This window comes from Lutra lutra, chromosome 12 (assembly GCF_902655055.1).
Source record: "Lutra lutra chromosome 12, mLutLut1.2, whole genome shotgun sequence".
Lineage (NCBI taxonomy): Eukaryota > Metazoa > Chordata > Mammalia > Carnivora > Mustelidae > Lutra > Lutra lutra.
In genome coordinates, this window is record NC_062289.1 from 90,024,519 (window position 1) to 90,032,625 (window position 8,107).

Genomic DNA, 8,107 nt, shown 5'->3' on the forward strand with positions numbered 1-8,107 from the left:
GGGTGTTTAAAGAAAGCAAAAAGGCCCGTAGCTGGAACCTAGAGGGTGTGGTATAAGGTAGGCAGAGACCAGAAGAGACACTAACTATAGCACCTCCAATTCCCACTGGAGGACTGAGACCTGCTGGAGGAAAGGACTTGCCCTGTGGTCCAGAGTGAGGTAATGACAGCCAAATATACCCAGTCCAGGGCTCTCTCCACTACTCCAGGTCAGTCATGTTTGTTATTGGTGTCCAAGAACCCATTCATTCATTCATTCAACAATCATTTCTTGAGCAGCTATAATGTGCCAAAGCTGTCCTAAGCATTAAGGGTATAATAGTAAAGACATACTCCTTGACATGCCCCCAATGAAGCCTGTAACCAAACTAGGAAGATTAGAGAGGGCTCCTCCTTCTCCACGAGATATACCCCAATGGATGAATCTCGGACGGTGGAAATCTGGGACAAGAGGAACCACTTGTTTGTAGATGCAAAAAATAGCTGGACTCCTACTGAGATGCCAGAATCTTGGTGGCAGATTAAGCTCTGAGGGTGTGTCTTAGTAATAATCATTCACCCCTGGCTCCGAGACTGGAGAGTGGAGAACATGCTTCTGCAGGAGGGTCCTCACCGCACCCCACCCAGGGCAGGCTGATGGGGCTGATGTGACCCACCACCACCATCCGCCATCATCGTTTGGAACCTACAATCATTGCCATCATCCGGAACTGACTGCTCACCAGCTCCCAAGTCCTTGATTTACAAACCAAAGAAGATTTAACAATCACCCATCCCATATGCGGCAGGGACTCACAAAGATAGAGCTATCCCTGCACAGATCACAGAAGGGACAGGTTGATGTTTAAACAAATCACTTCAACGTGGTGTGATAAAAAGCTGCACCCGAAGGTGGGGGGTGGCGCCTGGGTGGCTCAGTGGGTTAAGCCTCTGCCTTCGCCTCAGGTCATGGTTTCAGGGTCCTGGGATCGAGCCCCAGGACCCTGCTGAGCAGAGAGCCTGCTTCCCCCTCTCCCTCTGCCTGCCTCTCTGCCTACTAGTGATCTCTGTCAAATAAATAAAATCTTTTTAAAAAGCTGCACCAGAGGTCATTTCCATTTGCAAGCAAGCACGGAAGGTGGCAGGATTTATCCTGCCTGGGAAGGCCTTGAGAGAGAAGGGATGTGTGAGCCAGGAGACCATTTCACGCATCACAGTCCCCAGTCCTGTGGTTCTCAAAGTGTGGCCCTGAGGCAGCAGCATTTTTACCACTTGGGGATGCGTTCAAAATGCAGATTCTGAATCTGAAACTGTGGAGTGCGCCCTGGCTGTAGGCAGTCTGTGATGCTGAGGCTCGCTGGAGATTGGGGGTCTCCTGCTGAGGAGGGCAGGCCTGAAAGACACTGAAAAATCTGTTTTTGTTGAGCGCCTGAGTGATGCCCCAATCTGAGTGTCTGGGAGCAGCACTTGGGTTGAAATCATTGCTTTTGCTTTTCCTCCAATTTTTGCTTTCCCTGTTTCTCCTTTTGTCTCAGAATGATTCTTGTTTGTTCTCATGGGCAGTCAGGGGCACGCCCCAATGCAATGAGAACAAACATGACCACTAGGGAGGGATCCAGCAGGCAACCATCCACGTGCCTGGGGATCTCCTGGGTTGAGCGCTGGAGGTCCCACGTCCCCAAAAACCCTTACATCTTGAGTGAATGGAGCATCCCATTCCCATGTGATACACTCAGAGCTGCGAATTATGGTTTCTACAAACTTTTTATACCACTCCTAATCCCAGCCCGCGTTTTGTGACCTTCTTCATGGTCATCTTTCTGACTTAGGATTTCCCACCCACTTTAGCAAAGCTCGTCAGCACCATGTTACACATTTTACTTCCATGGCCATTGGATTGAGGAATATCCTTAAAACGTGACTGTATAAAGTAAAAAATGAACATTCCCTGATTCTGCCATTCCACTCTTAGGAGAAGCTTCTAGAGAAGTTCGAAGAAAGTTCATTGCTGCGTTGGTTGTAACAGTACGGAAATACAGAGGCATCCTAAATGATCAGTAGGACCACGGGCAACTATATGGCGCTGTTGTCAAATCGTGGGCCATTCCATGTGCCAAAAACATGAATGGGCCAAAGCTGCATGTATCAATCAACGAGGATATATGAAAAATGTGGTGCCGTGAGAAAAACATCTAGTAGACCATTCATAAAAACTGCAAATGCACCTGTATAAATGTTTATGGATCCTTAAGTCATACAATTCTTTAAAATAGGCACCTTGGAGGTGCTCAGTAAATGTTGGCTAACAAGGAGGATACTGACCGAAAGTCTTCATCTTCTAGATGAAGAGACGAGCTGGGGGGTGAAGGGGTTTAGCTCCAGCAGCCACTGACATAGATAGGGAAGCAAGGAGTCTTTCAAATTCTCCAGGACACTCCCATGGTTTCCACCACCTACTCCCCAAACATGGACACGATGCTTGGTGGGCCCCTTTTGGATCCCAGAGACAACATATGTCTGAGTGAGCTACTTTGACCCTCTACGGAGGGACGCATAAGGCTGTCTGTGGAGAGTGGGGACCAGGACAAGAGAGGCTCTGTGGGAGGGTCAGGCTGCAACACACACAGGACAATACAACAGTGGTTCTGCTGAAGTAGACGATGACACTGCCATCTGGATATGTGGGACCCCTTATGCCACTGAGCCAGAAGGAAGGAAAAAAAAAAAAGTAATGGACTGGCTGGAGTGATTGATTGGAATGGGGCGGCTTGCCCACAGTGGAGACAAGGAGGGCCATGTCCGAAACCAGGGGCTTCTCTGGGGGCCTCTGGCCCTCCCCTGCCAATAGTAAATGTTGGTGCAAAACTACAGCACCCCAAAAACCACAGCATCCACATCAGGATCTCAGAAGGGGAGATTTGGGTCACCCCCCCTCCGGGCAAAGAGTCCCCACCAGCTGAAGTTCAGAGTTCTGACCAAGAAGAGGGACAGAGAGGGGCCAGCCTCTTGATTTTGGCTTAAGTCATCATCTCAGGGTTGTGAGATCGAGCCCTGCATGGGGTTCCCTTTTCAGCAGGGAGTCTGCTTGAGATTCTCTCTCTCCCTCTCCCTCTGCACCCCCACTGTGCTCTCCCTAAAATCAATAAATAAATCTTAAAAAAATACTAAAAAGAATAGGGACATACAGAATGAGTACTGTTAGAAGGAAGTGCTAGATACAGATTAGGACCTCAGGACTGTGATCACAGCAAAGGGGAGGTAGTGACTTTGCATAGTTCCTCTTTGCTTGTTATAACTGACACACAGCAAATATTCGTACACTGTATATTTATTGTTACTATTAATATATAAATATTTCTATGTTGTCTTTGATTTTATACGCTGTTGTCTTTCTTCTACCTCCCGTTTTTATTTTACAGACAAGGTATTAGGAGTCACCATCACTATATAGGCTTTAGGGAACAGAATGTTCAGCGGGTCCATGCCTGGATTTCGGGAATGATCTATGCCTCCAATTACAGCTGCAGTAACCCTGGGGAATGTGCCTGCCCTCGTTTTGCAGAAAAGAGTGAGAATTTATTTGTACGAAGCATGGCTGTGTCCTGTAAGATAGGAATATAATGTTGTTTTGTTGTATATAAAACATAAATGTGTGTAGCGGGGCACACACGGACGCGGAGGGGTCAGGGGAGGTGATGCTGTCAAAGGAGGAGGCGATTAATTGCCTCTAGCTCCAAATTCACCTCTTGCCTGCTCTGTGAAGAGGAATCTCGGCCTCTTAAATTATCTTCCTTTGCCAGATGGCGCGATATTGAGCTTTACCTGTAGAAAGAGCTGGAGACACTTTGCAACAGGAAAGAAAGGGCTCTTTGCTGGTGGTGCAGAGGGCTTGCGGCCCGGGCTTCTCGAGAGCGCCCCCCAGTGCCCGGCTCCTGCAGTGAACGGCAGGTACCCGCCGCTCCCACCTCCCAGGTGGGTTTTGTAGCAGAGCACCTGTTAGGAGACACCCCGAGAGAGCTTTTCTTGGCACCCTGACGGTGGGGGACGGCGGGAGATTTCCAGCAAGTTCTGCCAGCCCGGCCCCACAGAATTTCTCCAACATCTGGTGAACCATGGCCAGGCCCGCTTAACAAGGTAGAGCTCTCAGTCTCTCTTTGGGGGCTCTACCTGAGCCCTGGGGTAGGAGCTGCTGCTTCCAGCTGCTGCCCCCGTGTTCTTTCGAATCCCCCATACTTCCCACTTAATTTTCACCAACAACTTAAGACAAATGCAAACTGTCCTTGGGGAAGAGGATGACCTAAGAACCATCTCAGACCTGTCCTACCCTCTCCTCCCCCTCTCTTCTTCCCCTCCTCCTCCTCCTCCTCCTCCCCTTATCACCCCCCCCATCCCTTTTGAAAAATAAACAGCTCCAATTTTGTGCACTTGAGATGAAGATGCCTCGGATCCATTAGTGCTTGGCAGAGGGCTTCCTTCTTTTGCTGGGATGTCACGCTGGAAAGGGGTGGGCAGAGGGCACTGGGCAAGCACAGAGGCCTTCACGGTCCCCCTCCCCAGCCCCAGTACAGCACTAGCCTCCCTTGAGGCACCTCCTGCCAGCTCCCTCTCCAACATGTGCTCCTTCAGGGTGTGCGGATTGAAATATCTACACAGAAAAGTCTAAAGAAAACTGAGATCCACAGACAAGCCGCAAGTGATGGAGTGGCCGGAAATTTCCTTTCATTCATCCCCTCTGCCCCCGCAGAAGCGAGGAGATCCACACAGCGTGGGTACCTCCTCCTGGTCAGCTGTACGGTCCAGAAATAGTGGTACCTCACACGCGTGTCATGTGAGAATATATGTAATATGTTACCAGGTGGCTTTTGACAACAGATTATGGGATATGCTGTGCCTGTCCGTCACTGGGGTTTCTTGGATGGATGACAGTGGCCCCGCATTTTGGAAAGCAACGGAGCAACTTAAAGAACAGAATAGAGTCCAGATTAGCACGGAAATGAGTCTGTGATGCATTCATAAGGAAACAAAAGCAGCTAGTAAATATATATGTGAACATGAGTATTTTTATTAAATCTGGAAGGATTAAGCCCCGACTTCTCAAAAATCTTAACTGCATGGGGGAAGGAGTTAATGAATGCATCACTTTCAAGTTCAAAGGCTTCAGCAATATTCGACTATTTTATAATGTGCGTATGATCATTTTTTAATAAAACAGCTATTTCTGATTTTTAAAAAATCAATGTATGAAATGCACAAACGGACTTACGCTGGTCAAGTCCCCTCTCCAGACCTCAGTTTTCCCATTTGTAAAGTGAGGATGACCTTCTTTCCCTCTCACTGTTTTACCTATTTAACAAAGATTTATATACACACCTTCTCTGTGCTAGCTACCATTCTAAGCACATTATAAATATTAACTCAATCTTTAAGAGGCCTTTGAAGGAGAGACTTAATATCCTTGTTTTGTGGATGAGGGAACTGAGGCACAGAGGTTGAGTGACTTGTGTGAGCTCACCCAGCTAATAAATGGCAGAGCCTAGGTTCAAACTCAAGCAGTCAGGCTCGAGTCCAGCTTCTTAGCTACTACGCAATGTTGGGAAGACTTAGTGGAACACATAAAGGTATCAGTACTATTTGGGGGAACTTGTGACCACTTCTCGAATTCTACTGAAAAGTGTGCACTCCCCACCAATCACTAGGATGGCCCCTGGTCCATAAAAGTACTTGGGACCCAACTGCTGAATGAATGAATGTGTGAATGAACAAATCTGTAGATATCTGGATTACAGCCTTATTCTTGTTAGTTTTTTTGCATGGCCAGCCTCTAGACCCAGAGTTAGCACATAGTAGGGCCACGGGGTGGAGGGACAGGAAGAGGGAGAGAGAGAATGATGACTAGCATTTGGCCCACAATAGGCCCTCAGGAAATGACTGATCCATTATAGCGGGATGGTTTTTCTTCTGTTTCGTACAGCCCCATCCTGACCCTTCCACTAGACAGGGAGCTCCAAGGGGACACCCAGCCCAGGGCCTGGCATACAGTAGGCACTCAGTAAAGGTTGAAGAACACACGGCTAGGCAGAGTGGACCTGAAAGAACAGAAAGGACCAGGGCTGGGCAAGTCTTAGTTGTAAGAGCTCAGGCAGGCTGACCCCATAGCACAGCACCCCTGCCTCTCTGGGCTGCTCAGGGTGGCCCTTGAACATGCTCTGGGTAAGAGACAGTAGGCTCTGCCTCTGTGAGGCAAGAAAATTTGAGAGGAAAGCGCTAAGGGCAATGGAGAGAGCCTGAGGCCAGGCAAGGCTGGGGAGGAAACCTGCTGGCTATCAGCTGTGGGTCCATGGAGAAGAAACCCTCTACGCCGTGTTCTTTTTTGGAGGGGAAGGGAAGTCCCTACCTATTCCATCCAGGAGAAATCATCCTGACCCCAAGGAAAAGGTTCCTAAGGGAAAATATGTTCAGGCTTCCCCCAAAAGCCAACTTTCCCCCCCCCCCCCAAAAAAAAAAGCTCCAATGTCCACCCTATAAATAATCATACCCCTGGAAGAATCAGTCTCTGCTCACCTGAGTGAAGACCCCTAGAGGCAAGATTCAAAACCAGGCCCACTCACCCTCCTGAAACTTGGGTCTGTTTTCGCCCACCTTCACCTCCCCCCTTCCCAGAGAAAGCGCCCCTCTCATTAACGATGGTAAATGTCCATGTGCTTGAGAAGAATGTGCAGTCTCTAATTGTGGGATTCTATGCATGTCCATTAGATCTGGGTTGTTAATTGTGTTGTTCCAATCTTTTATGTTCTTACGTCACATACAGCTCTTGGTTACTGAGAAAGCCATGTTAAAAATCTTCCACAGTAATTGCAGATTTGGGCTATGTTAAGTGCAACCAGGTTTAAAATTATTAGAGCTTCCTGGGAATTAAGTCTTTTAACATTATATTGTCAGCCTCTTTACTTCTGACAGTGTTCTTTGCCATAAAGTCTTCTTAGTCCGATATTAATATAGCCGTACAAACTCACTCTTTGCGTTCACCTGGCTTATGTCTTCGTGTGCTTACTTAACTCTCTGTGCATCTAGTTTAGCTGTGTCCTTTCTAAAAAGTATGTAGCAGGTTATTATTTTCATTTTTGTTCTTAATCCAATAAGACAATGCTTCTTATTGGCAATACTGATCTATTTTGATTTATCTATATCTAATAACCTATTTTGCACTATTTATCATGCCTTTTCTATGCATCTTTTTTTTTTCCTCCCCTTTCTGCCTTCTACAGGATTGCCCCGTGTTTTCTCCTCTCATTTTTCATGGGTTGGAAGCTATACATTCTGTTCCGGTTATTTTAGTGTCTACCCTTGGATTATTAGTTTGTCCCCTTGGCTTTGAGCTAATTGCAGACTGAGTTAATCAACATTGTTCCCTTCCTCCCAGGCAATACACAGATGCAACACATTGTTATTCAAATCATCCTGGGACAGCATATCTTTCCACGTGGGTTTATGCTCTCAAAACACTCATTGTTTTATACGATTATTTCATTTAGATATACCTACCTTTTTATTTCTGTCCAGCACTTCTCCCCATATTCCAGCTTCCTCCTCTTGCCCTTCGTTTTCTTCTTCCTAAAGTATAGACATTCGCAGTTATTTTAGCATGTCAGTTGATGACAAAAAGCCTTTCTTTTGTGTATATGAAAATGCAGATCTCAGCCCTCACTCTTGACGGACAGTTTTGCTGGGTATAGAATTCTGGGTTGTCAGTTACTATGTTCTCAGCACTTTGAAGATGGTGACTTTTATCTTCTGTTGTTGCTCTCAAGAAGAATGACGTCAGGCCTTTGCTGTCATTTTTTTAGTTGATGGCAAAATTTCCTTTGTGTTCTGCAGTTGTGTTCTGATACGGGTTTATTTTTGTTTATCCTGCTTGGGGATAGTTGTCCATCTTGAATCTGAGGATTCATGTCATTCATCAGGTATAAAAAAATACTCTTTGAAAACTCGAATTTTCTCTGCTCTCTCCCACTAAAATTTCTATTGCATGCCTGTCAGATCTTTTCATTCCAACACCAAGGTCCCTTAAACTCTTTTTTTTTTTTTTTAATGTTTTCTGTCTGTTGGTCTCTTTGGGTAACACTCTGGGC